Raw genomic sequence first — 17452 nt, forward strand, 5'->3', positions numbered from 1 at the left:
GATAGGCCCCCCTCAGCTCTGGGCCCCATAGCAGTTGCACCCCTTGCATCTATGGTAATTACGCCCTTGCTGCATATTTTGAGGATGAATTGGTCAGAAACAACTCTTCACAAAGAAACATACACCGGTTGCTTCTTTGATACATGGGAGAGTTTAGTTTTTCTACATTAGCCTGGGATATTATATGGAAGTGGTTCTGCTAAACTATAGAGTATCAGACTCAAGTTTTTTGATCTCCTCTCTGATTTGTTGTGATATGACTATACATATTAGCCTCCTCTTGGTAGCTCTGCTCGGGAAATGAGGGGAAGTAAAGTAATGTAATAATACATTGTCATAATCTATTATTTTGCATATTCATTATTTTATAAGGGGTTTTCTAGTGAAGCCTGGATTCATTGTCATCTCCATTTGATGTAATGCCAATTATGAGACTCATTATCCACTCATGCTGTAGTATCTTTGTTTACTGAATGATATTTATCTGACCTTTAATTCCATAGATCTCTTTGGAGACTGTATCGTGTAACTCTACTGTGATTGTATGAATATGGATGCTATTTATATAACTGACCACTTCCAATTAAAGTGTCACACGCCGCGACACTCACGCCGCCATGGACAGAAGGATGAACGGGAGCTTGTCCATAGACACAGGTGAGATTTAAATTGTTTTATTGCTCAATTGAGTGAGAGGAGGAGGTGACACATATAGGTATATACCCTTCATTGTACATTGGTGGGCTATCCCTGAGGACGAGCTTGTAAGCTCGAAACAATTGTCAGATTGTTCCTGTTTATCTTGCATTAAAAGCATCTATGGAAATTCTCTAAGTGACGCCCCTGCTTTGACAAGCTGTTGGATTGTGTATATTAGGGGAGACCCCCCTGGGAAGGCACCGGAGTCATATTGAACTACAGTAGGAGTGCCGGATTTCTGTCTTGGTATATATATAGTATATATATATATTACATGCTTGAATTTACATTTAAAATGTGTTAATATTTTTATATGAGACTAAGGGCCTTATTCTGGTTGGTGCGGCCGGGCCGTACGCGTACGTTTCGGGGTTTTTCATGATCTGCGCATGCGTACATTCGCTAATGCGCAGGCGCGAACACTCCACAACGCTTACGGACGGGTCTCTCCGTGCGAAAAAACCTGTACGCGAGAGTACGGGCATTGGGGGCGGCATAGGGGCGTGTTGAGGGAAGCGGCCGAAATAATGAGGGAAAATGGGCGTAAACATGGGCGTACACGGGGGTGTGCACCAAAAATGAGCGGTGCTACTACCGCACGATCGACTAAAGCACCGTTCATTTCGGACACAAAACAGGCGGCCGCCAACCGCCACCTCAGACCACCCCTACAGATACCGCATGCCAGCGTGCGCCTGGGTTTGCTAATTTACGCTGATTACTACTCAAACACATACACCTGAATGTAATAACCAATGCTGCAGTCTATTAAGTCCAAACCATGATTTCACTACCTGCAAGCCACACACAGCACTCAAACACATTGGAAGCTTATCTTTCTATACTTCTCTACATTTAAAGGTTTGTTTAATTTAAGCTAAGAATCTTTTTAAGACCTGCTTATATATGCTAAGGTAGGTATTTGTTAAACAGTTATACACATTCACTACGTGCTTTCATAGACTTTACACAGTAGCACACTCAATCTACACAAGTCGACATGTGTCAACGTGTTCACTCTAATACAAACATAGGTTTTGTATTTATGATACAATAACATAAACCACATCTAACACCTACAAAGGATGTTTCAGCAATGTTTTAAGCCCATGCCCACTATTTTGCACATTAATTAATTCAATCAATTAATTAATTTTCATAATTATAGTTGAAAGGCAAGATTTGCAGGTCCATATATGTGAAGGGTATGTCAGCGTACACGGATGTACGCTCACTCTCACGAGCGGTGACATAAGCTGAGTTTTCTATTGAAAACAATAGGGACCCGTCCGTGCAAGCTGGCGTACGCTCAGATAGCCGCAAGAAGTCGGTGGGAAGACGGACGAGAGACGTCCGTAAACGGTGGCGTACGCTCAATTGTACGCCAGTTGTCGGAGTGTAAGGGCTGGCCCGTCCGTGTACGTTGGCGTACGCTCAATTGTACGCCACTCCCCTTTGACGTTGTTTCTGGCCGTACGTATGCGGCTGAGTTGTGGGTGGACTTAACCCCAACGGCCGCGTACGGATAGCGTACGTTAATAGCGAACGTACGCACGTTTGGCCGCTACGATCAGAATAACCTCCTAAATCAGGTGTTCTGCTCTGTGACAATTTTATTTGTCTAATAAAAAAAAAACTATTCAAAACCTTTAGCTAAAAAAAAATAAAAAAAGTTTTTTTTAAACAATACATGCCAACCACAGGGGACCCCTAGCTAGAGGGGGGTCCAGGGGTACTGATCCCCTTTGCCCCCCTTTAATCTGGCCCTGATTCTAACATTAACATATCTGTGAGCACCAGCTTACCATAAGGTGTCCACACTCAGCATAATGAGCACTACATACCTCTCAATGTCCCACATAAAATGACAATTGTGCAGTCTAGCAAAATGGAGATCACTGACGCAGTTTGGTAAGTATATAAGTTCTCCCCTAAATGTTCAAATACATGAATTTATAAAATACTTTTAGCAATTTAGAAATAAAATTCTATAGAACATGAACACATTATTTATATTGCAGATCCTGTCATGATTTTGTCCTTGATTGTTTTATTATTATCTTATCTTTTCTGGACCTTGAATAGTGTTAGGTCCAGAAGGTAACTATGGAGGGTGCAGGGGGTGCAACTGCTATGGGGCCCGGGGGTTTAAGGAGCCCCATGGACCAGCAGGCAATCCCCTGCACCCTCTCTCGAAGTAGTTGTTTGTTTTTTAAATAGTGCAGCCAGCAGGTAGTGGCAGCGGCTCTGCTGTCTGTCCTATGCACTCTGTCAGCGGCTGGTGTGCTCTTTTGACCTTATTCCCCTCTCCTACCCACATGACATTGCGAGTCCTGGTGCCCGGGAAGGGAAGAATTGGGCTGCCAGAAGACGCTGCTGATCGCTACAGCAGGAGCTGTCAGCGGGAGATCCAGCGCTGCCAAACGCTACAGCAGGAGCTGTCAGCAGGAGATCCAGCGATGCCAAATGCTACAGCAGGAGCTGTCAGCGGGAGATCCAGCGATGCCAAACGCTACAGCAGGAGATGTTAGCGGGAGATCCAGCGCTTTCGACACCATGAGCATCAGGTCGGATGGCACTAATGAGACCAGGTACCCTGTGCAGCTTTGAACTGCAGGAGGTACTTAGAGAGGTACACAGGGAGTAGGGGGGATTAGGCGGTACTGTACTTGATTCATGTTGCCACCCCCTCTCCCTGCCCCCACCCCCCCAACTCTCCTTCTCTCTGCAGCCCTCCTTTCTCTCCCCATCCTCCCTTGGATCTCTCTCTCCCCAGTCCCCCTTTCCCTCCTCATCCTTCCTTGGTTCTCTCTCCCTAGACCCAGGGCCGGTGCTAGGGTGTTTGGCGCCTACCTGCAAACTCTAAATTTGCGCCCTCCCATATCTTATAAAAGAGCACACGCTAGAGGCATGCGGCACAAAAAAGGAGTTGTGCTCTCACAAGGAATGTTTTCTCAAATTACCACACAGTAGCACAATCTTACCCCCAGTCTCTGCTCCCATCTACCCCGTGGCCAGACTCCATGGCAGGAATCAGGGAACCATAGTAATGCAGAAGCCGCCCATCAGTGCACGCTGTCCCCAGTTCAGCAGCTATCCATCTATACAGTCACCGGACTCAGCCCCCACCCCCACCCCAGCCCTACCGCTTCCCCACTTCAACCTGGCTTCCCGAGTGTGCACTGCTCTTAATGAATGTGCCGGCGCTCTCCCATCTCTGCTTCCAGCAGAGTGCATGTAGCAGTGACTAGTCCCTTTGTCCCCAGGGCTCACCAATATCAGCGCTGCTTGTTGCTAAGGTTAGTTGTAGGTGCAGGCGGGTGTGCACAGTAGTGACAAACCCAGGGGCGTGTACACATGCAGCAGCCCTGTGGCATTAGCCGCACTGATAGGACCCGCACTTCCTGGTACTCTCAGCGCTCCCCGCAGACCCCGCTCCTCCTAGACAGGAGGCGGGCAGCGTCACTCGTGACTTGTTACATGTGGACCTGCTGCTGTGAGCATTCGTCCTGCTGCATGTCAGGTGGGCTAAGTCTGCTGTCGGCGCCGCTGCCTGCCATATAGTTTTACAGGCGCAGGCTGCGGCAGCCTAGTGCTACAGTATTGGAGGAGGGGAGGAAGCACCGCCAAGGGCCGGCGCCTACCTGCTTTGCAGGCTGTGCTGAGCTAGGCCCTGCCTAGACCCCCTTTCTAACCCCATCCGCCCTCTGCTCTCTCTCCCCAGCCCCCCTTTCTCTCCCCCTCCCTAACCCCCTTTCTCTCCTCCCTTTGTCCTCAGCCACCCCTTAAAGTGCCCACTCATTGAGCTCCTCCCTGACATTCTATCTTTCTCGTGCTCACACTGGGAACACTGCTCCCATCCCTCCCCCAGAGCTACACTACAGCCGCAGACAGTCCTATCTGGATCCCTCCACTGCTGGAAATTACATTGAGGCAACAGGCAGCCATAGGACCCCCCCCCCCATTGCCGGGAATTACAATGCAGAAGTATTTGAAAAGTGGCTTTGGTCGCTAGACAATTGGAGATTTCTGACCGACAGCCAATCAGGATTGGCTGCCAGGACAAGACCACAGGCGCCTCATTTGAAAGCTGACAGCTGTCTCAGCACTGACACATGCACAGGGAAGAAGGGAGGAGAGACAAAATCAGTTATCCAGGGTGGTTCAGTATGAGGCCAGACTGTATTGAGGAAATCTGCATATCCTCACGGTCATGTGGCTTCCTCCTACGGAGTCCCGAATCTAGACTGCAATTGCATACTGTTCAAGATCCTCCCACCGAAGAAACAGACCTGCCAGATCTCAGCACTGCAATTGTGAGCATTATCTATATGGGTGTGGTATATTTCCCCGACAGTCGGGATTCCGACAGTCATTAGTCAGACGTCGGAATCCCGACTGCACAGCGTGGTGAGCGCAATGAAGCCCCTTGCGGGCTCGCTGCGCTCGCTACGCTGCGCTTGCCACCTATTTTATTCTCCCTCTATGGGGGTCGTGGACCCCCACGAGGGAGAAGTCGGGATTCCGACGTCGGAGGAATGACTGTCAGAATCCCGACTGTCGGGGAGCCGTCCGGCACCCATCTATATAACTAAAACTGCAAATGTGGGCATTGTTTGTATAACCAGCACTGGTACTGTGTAATGTAATGTGAATTAGGGATACTACATACTGTATGGTGCAATGGGAATGGGATTGTGCTACTTTGTGACCATGCACCGTTCTTGTGAGACCACACCCATTTTTGTGCAGTGCACCAAAGGCGTGCTGTAGGGGAGCACCTTGGTGTGAGATGGTGAAAATGAGTTCCACCACCTCTCCAGGACCACTGTAAGCACTGTTAATATACCACTGAGCTTCTGGAACACAAATCAAATATGTTTCCAAACATGAAGTAGAATTCGGTGCGCTCTTAATGCTCTGAATACTTTTGATGATTCCTCTGTTGACCTTTTGTGGATTCTGTTTAGAAACAAACTCAAAAGAGGTCATTTTGTTATGCGCAAATCATCCCCAGCGATGCACAAAAGCAGCTTTTGAAAAGGTGTTTTGCATTGTCTGCCATGCATTGTAAATTATCCTCACTTTCTTTGACAGGAATTTTATAATATATTGTATAAACAGGCACAATTGTGACATTTCATTTCTTGCATACAGAAACAAAATATTGAGACTAGTGTAAATTTAACTAACAATTTGAAGAAGAAAATAAAAATGTTAAGTACTATAGAAAAGGTGACAGAAGAATTAGAGGCATAGGCCCTGATTCGGGTCTGAACGCTCCCCTGCGTTTTCGCACAGTGGAGCAATGTTTAGCTACTGCGCCTGCGCATAAACTTTTATGGGCACATGTAGCTGCTTTGTGCGAGTGGGCGCGGCAAATTGATTATTTGCTGGCCCGTTTGCACTCAGCAGTGCGGTGGGGGCCTGGGCTGGCAGCCGCGTAGAATGCCCATGGGAACGCCCAGCGTTTCATGGGTGTTCCCATGAAAATGCTGGGCTATTCCCATGGAAATTAGCTGGTGAAGTGGGTGGGTGGGCAGCTGACATCACCGTATGCTGGGGGGGGGGCCTGGCAGGGGTACTGGTCTGACTTCCCCCTCCGTCCATCCCGGGCAGCACACACCGACAGCATGTGCTGTGCTGACAGCAGGCTCAGCATGAGCGTCTCACTGACAGCATGAGAGCTCATGCTGAGCCTGCTGTCAGCATAGCACATGCTGTATGTATGTGCTGCTGCTGAGGTTGGGGGGGGGGGTGACAATTGCACTCCCCCCTCGACGTTAAAGTGTGTTTTCACCCCATAAATGTTTTTTTTTGGGGGGGGGGGGGGGGGGGCGTGGTCTAATCGCTGGAGGTGGCCACTCCTCCTGTGATTAGGCCACGCCCCCCAAATTTTACCGGGGCCCAGCATACCTCTCGGCTGCCCTGATAGTGGGATCAATGGATAAGCAGATGTGTACAACAGGACAGCTACAGTACCTGAGAACACTGGGGTGAACCAATGAGAGCAGCAGTGTAGCTACTTAGAATAGCTGTTGGAGCCCATTGGGTGCTATGGGTGAAAATAGCACTGGAGTCTTAAGTCACCAAGAGCAGGTTTGCAGGCTGAATACAGGGTATGTACAACAAAGCACTGGCAATTCCATAGTGCTGGAAGACTGGCTTTATACCTCTGGTTGGATGGTGATCAGCCATGATGCTCAACTGACTGTAGAGCAGGGGTTAAAATGAGGGGGAACGGGGTGAAACTGAGTTCCACCACCTCTCATGGTAGGGGGAACTGAGTTCCACCTCTACCACAGTCCTGCAGATTCAGCGGAGGCTAAGAACATGCTTTACTAAATTAAAGGAGCTGGCGGAGACTGACATACCCACAGATAGGTAAGTGCCCAGCAGAGCAGCGCTGCTAAACCCCATTTTGTGACACAGTGAAAAGAGTGGAGAAGTTACCATAGCAACCAATCAGCATATTCCTGTAATTTTCTAAAATGTACTTGATAAATGCTTATCTACTCTTTTCACTGCTGGATACATCAACCCCTGAAGAATTTACATCATTTTTACTTTCCTACAGTAAGATACTGAAAAATATAATCTGGAGCAAAAGTCTAAAGCAAAATTTGCAATGTTTACTTATTCAGATCTAATCGCAGTACAAATTTGTTCTCAAATGGCCAAAACCATGTGCACTGCAGGTGGGGCAGATGTAACATGTGCAGAGAGAGTTTAATTTGGGTGGGGTGTGTTGAAACTGAAATCTTAATTGCAGTGTAAAAATAATGCAGCCAGTATTTACCCTGCACAGAAACAAAATAACTCTCCCTGCCCATGTTACATCTGCCCCACCTGCAATGCACATGGTTTTGCCCATTTTGAGAACAAATTTGTACTGCGATCAGATCTAAATAATGGCCATTGGGAGAAATTTACTAAGATGTGTATTCTACTTCACATGTGATGTTGCTAGGGACAACCAATCAGATCCTGTCTACTATCTTCTAGAGGGTGCTAAATAAATAAGAAGTAGATTCTGATTGGTTGCCCAAAGCAACATCACATGTGAAGAAGAATACACATCTTAGTAAATTTCCCCCATTATGTAGAGATGTACAGAAAATATTCTACTTCTAGAACACACACAACTCACTACAGTTCTGGCCCATTGCACTGTGCACTCTTATAATCAATGGTGAATGAAATGCGTGCAAGGATTTTAATACAGATAATTTGATTGATGATTTTGATGATTGATTTCTATATATAATTAGGTATGCATGCTTCATGACTTTTAGTCAAAAGATGCCAAAAAAACAGTGCAAGATGTACTAATGTCATATCATTTGTTGACCGACAAGTCAGAAAGGATCTATAAATGTTTCACATAGTGATCAGTGACCACCAATAGGATAAGTTACTCATTCATCATGCTGGGAGCATAGCACACAGATGGGTGTACAGCCATAGTGCAATGCAGCATTGTCAGTGTGCGTGAAAGGGATGGGGGTAGCAGGAGGTCTCTTGCATTCTCTTGTCCATTTCTTTTCTAGTTTCTTTTCCACCCCTGTCTATGTCTGAGATGCCACCTTCCCAGAATTAGAGATAAATGTACGAAGCAGTGACCACCCCAATTTCAGGTACCTCATACTAAGTATGCTCATACTAAGTACCCACTAACATTTTTAACTTACCAGTCATGTCACACATTGGCACTTATTCAGATCAGATCGCAGTACAAATTTGTTCTCAAAATGGGCAAAACCATGTGTCCTGCAGGTGGGGCAGATGTAACATGTGCAGAGAGTTAGATTTGTGTTAGTTATTATGCCCCAATAAGGGCGATTTTATTGGCCCAAGTTATTATCAAAACCTAACTTACCTACCTATTTCTGGGGGCAAGTGCCTCAGTTTGCACCATCATGGCCCTGACTCCTCTGCATAAGGTCTTGATTGGTGGCACGGGGAGAAAGACCTCCCAATGGCCCTCTACTAATGTCCAACTTCAATGAGCTTCATCTACAACAGCCGCAGTTACTGAAAGAAGTTCTTGCAGTACTTGGATGCTGTCAATACTTATGTACAGCATAAGGGTGTCAATGTAAAAACTAGGTGCACACACAAGGAATGGGCTGAGGTGGGGTACAGAATAATATAGAGCTAGCCAACCACCCATACACTTTCTGCAGTGGGGCTAATGCCACAGCTAGGCAGGCAAATTCCACTGCCTGCCCAGCTAAGGATCCTGATTGACGAATTCATCCTAGCACACCCTACAGTCTCCAGGGCCGAAACCCAGAAGTGCAGTGATTGCAAAGGACAGTTCTTATTTTGAGAGCTGTAATTTGCATTCCTAATTGCATATGTAAGTACAAATGCTGTAAGTGGTGGAAGCGATGTTTAGTACATCTACCATTAGACTGCACAAACAAAGGAAGCATATGGGTTTCTTAGTATCTGCCAGGACCAGTGCTTAAAGTGGTCCTGGAGAGGTGGTGGAACTTACCCCCCCCCCCCCTTCCCGGGCGCCATCCCTCATTAGGCGGAGCTACTCTGAGATGGTGCATTGTGATTGACAGAGGCACAGCGAGGGTTAATGCCAGTAAATGAAAATGTTACTGGCTGTTTAGTTATGTTGGTTCTGAAAAACACATTGGCAACACAAAGAAGCGAAATGCAAGAGGAAGGGGGTAAAACCTCAATATAACAGATGTCAACCATTTGGTAGAAACACTGTTCTGTATACAGTATGAAACTGAAGGCCGCCTAGGCCCCCAGAAGCTTTAGGGGCTATAATAGTATGAAATACATTGTAGATGCTTTTTAACACCTTTGCCATCAGATGTGATTACAGTTGGTTTTTGGGGATCTTACCTATATGGAGGTGTCTCTACAATGGGGAGCCTCTGAAGAAATTGAGCCTCTCTAGGCAGTGTCTTGAGCCAATACGGAGTATAAATATAGGAGATCATGTGGAACAGAAGACACCTGTTTCCATAGAAATAATATGTAATCTTCATATAACTGCGGTTCAACTAGATAATATATAGCAACAGAGTTTTTATGGCAGGGTAACATGTGAAATTCCCTGATCAAACATTCTGGAGACACCATCCCTCCCTGTGTCTCTCATGCATCAGCCAACTGCTTCCCCCTGCTATCCCCCCCCCCCGCCCTGCATCTCCCCAGCAGCATCCCTCCGCTGCATCCCAGCAGGGTCCCCCTTATATATCTTCAGCATCATCTTCCCTGCTTCACTCTGTTACCATCTCCTCTTGCTTCTCTATAGAACCATGTTCCTGTATCTCACCATCATCTCCTCCTGCATCTCTCCAACACAAACACCTCCAGCCTCATCTGCCATGCTTCTCCCAGCACCATCTTTATGCACTGTGACTGCCCTTCCTCTTTTATGTATGTACTGATTCCATGCCCTGGTAACTGCTGCCCCCTAGGCACCCACACACTCTTTATATCTGTTATAATTCATTTTTCAGCTGAACAGGCCCAGCAATCCATAAACTAACACACCAAAGCGCATACAACCCCACCATACTAGCACCCCCACTCTTCATTCCCTAATACCACCCAACCCTTCATTCCCTAATACCACCCCCACCTCTCATTCCCTAATACCACCCAACCCCTTATTCCCTAATACCACCCCAGCAGCACCTCTACCTCTCATCATTCCCGAATACCCCACAGCAGCACCCCACCCCTTATTCCTTAATACCACCCCACCCCTCATTCCCTAAACACATCTTAGCAGCACTTACACTCCAAATGAACTAATAACACCCAATCTACACTTTTTATTCACTATTTAAAACCCCAAACTCAGAAAATCATTCAGACACAAATATGAAATACTGTATAAGTTTTTCCCCTCTCCACTCACTGATTCAGGCTCGGTTTCATAAAGGACAATGATAGAGGGTCCAGGAACAGAATGAGGAGGTAGAGGTTGGCTGGCCAGTCCTATTGCCTGTGTACGCGGCACACTCTGCTCTTGCAGTGCAGTGAGGTCCGTCATTTCCGGCTGCTGCTCTGCTATACACGTCCTTGGTGGGGAATATGACTAGGCGTCGCTCCATGACGTCAACTCATCTTATTCCCAGCTTGCCATAAGAGGGAGGCAGGCCATGTGACTATGATGCCGCCCATCTCCCACACAAGCAAGCTATTGATACGGGTGGCTCTTCACCCGGCAGGTCAGGTTACATTAAACTGCTCAGGCTGAGGAAGGTGGGTGGACGGAGGCGGAACCATTCCGCCTGCAAATTGGAACTGACGGAACGCAGTTCTGCCCCATTCCGGCCCACTTTAACCTCTGGCCGGGACCTACAGGCAGTGCAGCCGCAGAGAGTCCTAAATGCATAGCAACCAGCTGGAACTGTGAGCCGCTGCGGCAGCTCCTAACAGCAGGACTGCCCCTCTAAAATTGGGATGGTTGGCAGGTATTTTCTATCTATCTGTATATTTTTAACTTAATTTTTATCTGTCTTCAAAATAGTATATATAATGTTTGTACACACAACTATCTGTTCACATCTTTGGAACGGTATATTCTCCACACTCAGAAGTGAGTAGTTCTCCCTCCAAAATCTATTGATCAATAATGTTTGCTCTGTTTTATACAATGTTTCTCAGCAGCCAGTGATTCTAATTGGATGCTGCTTCGTGACCTCCTGGGAGGCTGTGTGATGCCTCTCTTTGCACTCTCACTGCATGCTTTTAGGCTACCAGTCAGATGTCAATGCATCTAAGCTCTATGGGAGGCAGTAACTCTCATTATTTACCAGAGTTTCTCTTCTGAAATGATAAAAATAAGAACACAACCTTCCAGCGGAGCGAATATACAATAGCACTGCACTTCTCTTTGTTATTACAAGTTTTTAGTATAAGGCTAAATTATTTTGCTTATTGTCTTCTCTTATCATTGTTGTCTCGTTATATTTGTAAAACAAAGGGGGTTTTGTGTTTGAAAAATATAAGTTAACATCGGGATTTGGTAGCTCTGCAGTTTTCTCTTTGTTCTTTTCCTTGCTTTCTTTTCGATCCTAGAAAAAATAAATAGAATGAACAGGACACTGAAAGCAATACTCGTGGAAACTGAAGAGACGTGCAGTATTAATGTATGCAGCAGGGGTTAAAGTGAGGGGGAACAGGGTGGAACCGAGTTCCACCACCTCTAATGGTGAGGTGGAACATTTTAACCTCCACATTGGCCCTGCACTGTAATTCTCACAGAAGAGCATACTAGTTTGCAGGGGGATCCCAAAAACCCTACCACTGGCCCTGTCTCTGCCTAATGGGGGGAGGGGGGTAATTAGATGGCATAGAGAAATGAGTTCCCCCACCTCTGCATGACCACTTTAAGCCCTGGTATGCAGTACTATTCTCTAGAACAGATTGGGCAGTAATAAATGTTTAACAGTAAGTCTGGGCTGAGAACTTTTTGAGGGGATAGTTAAAAAATCCATTTAAGTAATTAGAATGTTGAATACACAGAGCTCTGTCTGTGCCCAAAATACAGCTTATTGTCACAAACGTAGGTTCCTTCGCTAAGCAGTGGTCTTTTGCTGCTTAGTGAGCAGACTACCGCTACCCATGGGCCGAACGAACACCCCCCCCCCCCCGCTGCCTGGCAAATATATGTGGCGGCATGCAAATGGATGTGTACGTGGTAGTCGTCGAAGGCGTTTGCTCAGCGGCACTGCACATGCACAGAGCCGCACCGTTGTACCGACAAGGACTGAATTCGGGTTTGGCCGTGCTAATGCGAATCATCCCCTTAATGTAATTTTCAACCAGATATACTGGGATACTGTAGACACAAGATTGTCTGGCTCCCCTGCATATCGAAATGTGCTCAGTAAGTGATATTCCAGATACACTCAACTAGAATATATCTAACAAACTAACCATTTTCCATTCTCCTTTCTTTCATTTTCCTTTTTCTGAGCAACTTTTTTGTTTCCAGGTGATCTGCTTCACAGATGAGTATTGAATTATCTTCTGACCATTGGACATCACTGTCTTTTGGGTCTAGCCAATGTAGGCCTTTGATGGGACCACAATTCTGGCATGGTGTTTGGGTGTACTGCTAATTGGAATTATCATTTGTGTTGTATATATGTAAATATAGGGTCTATTTACTAAGCTTTGGAGAAAGAGATAAAGTGGACACAGATAAATGACAAATCAAATCCTAACATTCAATTTTCAAACACAATCCATAACATGGCAGTTAGGAGCTGATTGGTTGGTACTTCATCTCTGTCCACTTTATATTTTGTCCAAGACTTAGTACATAAATCTCCCTGTAATACTAGGCTACAATTTGAATGAAGATGCATAGCTGCAATTCCAGAGCTCTTAATGATAGTGCTCATGTCATGTACTTTATACAGTGCAAGTTATCAGCAGCCTATTGACGGAACAGCACAGCAATAATGTCAGCGCTGGCAGCTGGACACGCCCAAATACGAGAGCAACACTTGAATTGCTCCATCAGGCGCCATCTAGTGGCCACTGGGGTGCACAACACTTGACTTGGGCTGATAAAAGGCCTGATTCTGGTTGGCTCGCTAAGCAGTGATAGTTCTCTGGGCACGGGAATGCCCACGCCCCGCCCCCACGCCCAGTTAATATACCCGCCACACTGAAAATGAATGTTTTGCATAAACATCTATTCGCAGGGTAGCGTGCGGGGTCATCGACCATCAAATGATTTGTTCAGTGCTCGCAAACCTAAGTCAATCTCTGCTGACTTAGACTTGTGGTGCCTTGGTCCGAGAACAGGGAGGGGGGGGGGTGGCTGACGTCCTGTGACATTAGCCGCCACCACCAGAAGCCAGGCGCCCGCCCGCATTCATATGAGGGTGCCCAGCATTTTCCTGGGTGCACGCCTCCATAAAGCCCCCCCTTTGTGTGAGCGCCATGGGGGCTATGCAAGTCTCCAAAGGCGTCTGCACAGAAGCTCTGCACATGCGCATATGCGAATATGCACATGCGCAGAGCGCAAACATTGGTCCCCAGTGCGAACACTCTGGGGACCAAATGAATTAGAATGAGGGCTAGAGTGAGGCGTAGCATTGCCCTTGTATTATATAGGATGTGGCCTCATAATGCGACACAAAACTCAATGTATTGTACAGTAGTGATGGAAGCAAACACCACCAGCAATATGCAGTGATTACCAGAAGCAAGAAATGATCTGTAATTCCGGATACATCTGCTCCCTGCAAGTCTGCACTCTTTGTATACAAGCTGAACGTTCTGCTCACTCATACCTAGTTTCAAGGAAACTTTCAAAGTACAAATTGCTAAATGATATTATGAATTCTAAAATATTGATGGGCAGAACAATAATAACATAAGCTTCATACATTTTTTTTGTAAAGAAATCAATTAAGAGACATGCTGGCTTATTTATTAAAAAAGAGGTTATTTTGGGTTATTTTTCAGAAATAGCCACTGGCCAATATAAGGGTCATCTTGACCTTTTCTGCTATGAGTTGCCAGATCTCACACTATAAATAACTGCACAAATGCTGAATTTCATGTATCTCATCCATCACAGTGATCAACAATGCTGCGGGGAAGCTCTTTATACATCAAGCGTATCTGTCTGGATCATGAAAGGTAAACTGCATTATCTTTAGACTCAACCTTGAATCTTTGGAGTCACTGCAGGGTGTTTAATACAGATTTGAATACAGCTTCTCATGGTATAGCGCTCCCTAGCACATAATGTATTAGACATGTTTGGCAAGTATTTCAAATCTGTTAACATTTTGATAATTTGTAGAAGTGATTAAGTAATACAAAGATACAATGAAATGAAGCGATGAACTGTTGTTGGCTATTGCAGAGTGTTACTTGCAGTATCCAACCTGATGATAGCGTCCAAGTGCTATCTGCTATTTAATAAGGATAGTGGTAGTACAAGTCACCAGCCTTATGTATTTCGGACTTAATGTCCTTCATCAGAGGCTTGGTGACTGAAGGCAAAGAACGTGTATTTATACCCCTTCTGCTGAAATCAATGAGATCCAGATGCCGCCGCATCTCTCTCTCTCTTCTGGACCGGAAGTTCCATATGGAGTGCATCTTGCTTTTCATCTACCGGAAGTCAGTGTCATTTCCGGCTCCCGGACAACAGTGATCAACTGTGGAGGGCATCCTGTGTTCCATCACCCAGAAGACAATGTCATTTGTGGCCAAAAAACAAATAGCTGTGGAGTAATTACTGCATTCCATTTCCCTAAAAACCGGCACCTTTATCCTCCGTCCCTGGAGCTTCAAAGTATATCTTTGTCTGGAAGCACAGTCTGGAGCGCACCAGCGTTCCACAATCATTTCCTTCTTATTTTTTTTTTTTTTTCAAACACATTTTATTGAAATGGTCACAGGGTACATTAATTTGTGTCAAGGCGACATTTCTTTCCTTGTTTGACAAAAATACACCTCGCAGGGTGACCATATTTTCATTTTTTCCAAAAATTACAGACATACATAAACATAGAAATAAAAAGAAAAACGCAATAACATATAGAGTCGTAAGCAATGTATGATACAGTCGTAAATTGGCTTCACCTCTATTGACATACAATTCTTATTTATCAAACCACCCTACACCATATCTGGGTGTAATCTCTGGCCTTTAGGTCGAGTGATCCACCAATGTACCATATCAATTTGAAACTTCAGTTTAATAAACAAGTAAAGACTAAACAAACTAGACAAGACAAAGGAAAGGTATGGGGAAGGGTAGGTAATGAGACACCTATGGCTAAATTCTGAAAGGAGATCAAGGTATGATGATCCGCGTTACATGTGGGTTACAACCATCTCATCTCAATCAATTAACGCCAGGAGAATTTCACGTGGAACTCAGTTGTCGTATCAGATACCATGAGGTATTTTCGTATAGACGCAGAATTTGTGTTTGAGTGGTACTAGGCAGGGTTTCAATATAGGGGCCCCATTTTTTATAAAACCTCATTACTCCCGACTCAACGTCTGGTATTGTGGCCTGTCTTTCCATGTAGAGGGTATTTAAGATTGTGTTTTTTGTTTCTAGTATGGAAGGGGCTGATTTCTTGATCCAATACTTCATAACCAGTCTCTTTGCTATGCCCAGTATCACTGTTACCACCGGCAATAGGGCTTTCTTCTTCCCCCCCCCAATCCCAATCTCCCATCACCAACAGCAGGCATGCTGTGGTTTTTTTTACTAGTTTCAATTGGAAGGTGCTGTTTATGAATGCAACCAGCCTATTCCAATAAGTGGCTATCCTGCCGCATTGCCAAAGGTTATGGAAAAAGGTGGCTCGCCTCTGTCCACATTTAACACAGGAGTCTGATTCCCCAGGCAGCATATGAGCCCTCTGTATGGGAGCCACATATGCTCTGTGCATTACCTTCCAATGCACCTCCTGGAGGGACGCTGAGTGAAGGTGTTTCATGGTTTGTTGGCAGTGCTTCAGGACCGCCTTACACTCTGGAATCGTGGGAATCTCTGATTTACAGGCCATCAGTGTTCTATTCCATTTTTTTTCTCCCTCCGTGACCCCTGCCTCCACATAATAGTACCTCAGTCTATACGTCCCAGTGTGGGCCAGCGCCATAATGTTATTGATTGAATCCGTATCCGCTCCCTCCGGACCAGCCGGGGGCAGGGACTGAATCATATGCCTTATTTGTAAGAACATGTAGAAATGGCTGTGTGGTAATTTATATTTTTCTCTCAGATCCGTGAAAGACCGAAGATGGCCTCCCGGATCGTATACATCCCTGATTGCCGCCAAACCAGCTTTTCTCCAAACCAAGAACTGGGGGTTATCTAATCCAAGGGTGAACCTGGGGTTGCCCCAGAGTGTGATAAAGTGGGAGACCTGGGGGGATCTTTTCAGTGTTTTATTTGTGTAGAGCCATGCTTTGTATGTATCCTTGAATAAAATGTAATCAAGTATATCCCGCCTGATCATTCCTCTAGGAGAGTGTATTAGCGCTGCCGGCGAGTATGGGGTGAACAGTGCTTCCTTGATAGCGCGATTAGTGAATATAGAGTGTTGCCAGAGCCAATCTGTTATATATCGGAAACAAACTGCTCTGCTAAATACTGCAGGGTCAGGGATATTGAGCCCACCTTCAGATCTGGGGAGTTGTAATTTCGCATATGCTACTTTCGGTTTCTTGCCAGCCCACAGAAATTTAGAGAAGACAGTCTTAACAATGGAGCAATCATGTCTGGAGAGGGACAATGGTATCATTTGGAGTAAATATGATAATTTAGGGAACGCAATGCTTTTAATGACCGCTGCCCGTCCCATCGTCGAAAGAGGGAGGGTGGTCCATCTATGGAGGAGTGCCGAGATCTCCACTATTACGGAGCGAAAGTTAACCGAGTAGATCTCGGATATAGAGTGAGGTATACGGATGCCAAGGTACTTCATTGTGTGTCCTACTATGGAGAACTGGGCCAGTGGGGAGCCTGGGATGGACGAGTTGTTGGGGCCTGTGAGAATCATCAGTTCGGATTTGGTATAAGTAACTTTAAATCCAGAGAAAGAGCCAAACTGCTCAATCACTGATATTATTTCTGGGATGGCCTCTTTTGGGTTTGATGCAAAAACTAACATGTCATCGGCGAAGAGAGCCAATTTGGCCTTTTCTCCTCCAACTCTGATTCCCGTGTATATAGGGGATGCTCTCAGGGCTATGGCCAAGGGTTCCAGGGCCAGGG

The 17452-nt window shown here is 45.7% G+C and overlaps 1 long non-coding RNA gene across 1 annotated transcript; it reads left to right on the plus strand.

Moving 5' to 3' along the window:
* Positions 1-8268: 8268 nt before the first annotated feature.
* LOC146072549 (uncharacterized) lies at positions 8269-16626 on the plus strand. The gene is made up of 3 exons (XR_014473179.1): positions 8269-8336; positions 14285-14346; positions 16458-16626. It is a non-coding gene; the product is annotated as an uncharacterized LOC146072549 (long non-coding RNA).
* Positions 16627-17452: the final 826 nt, after the last annotated feature.

Source organism: Crinia signifera, chromosome 4 (assembly GCF_055691185.1).
Source record: "Crinia signifera chromosome 4, ASM5569118v1, whole genome shotgun sequence".
Lineage (NCBI taxonomy): Eukaryota > Metazoa > Chordata > Amphibia > Anura > Myobatrachidae > Crinia > Crinia signifera.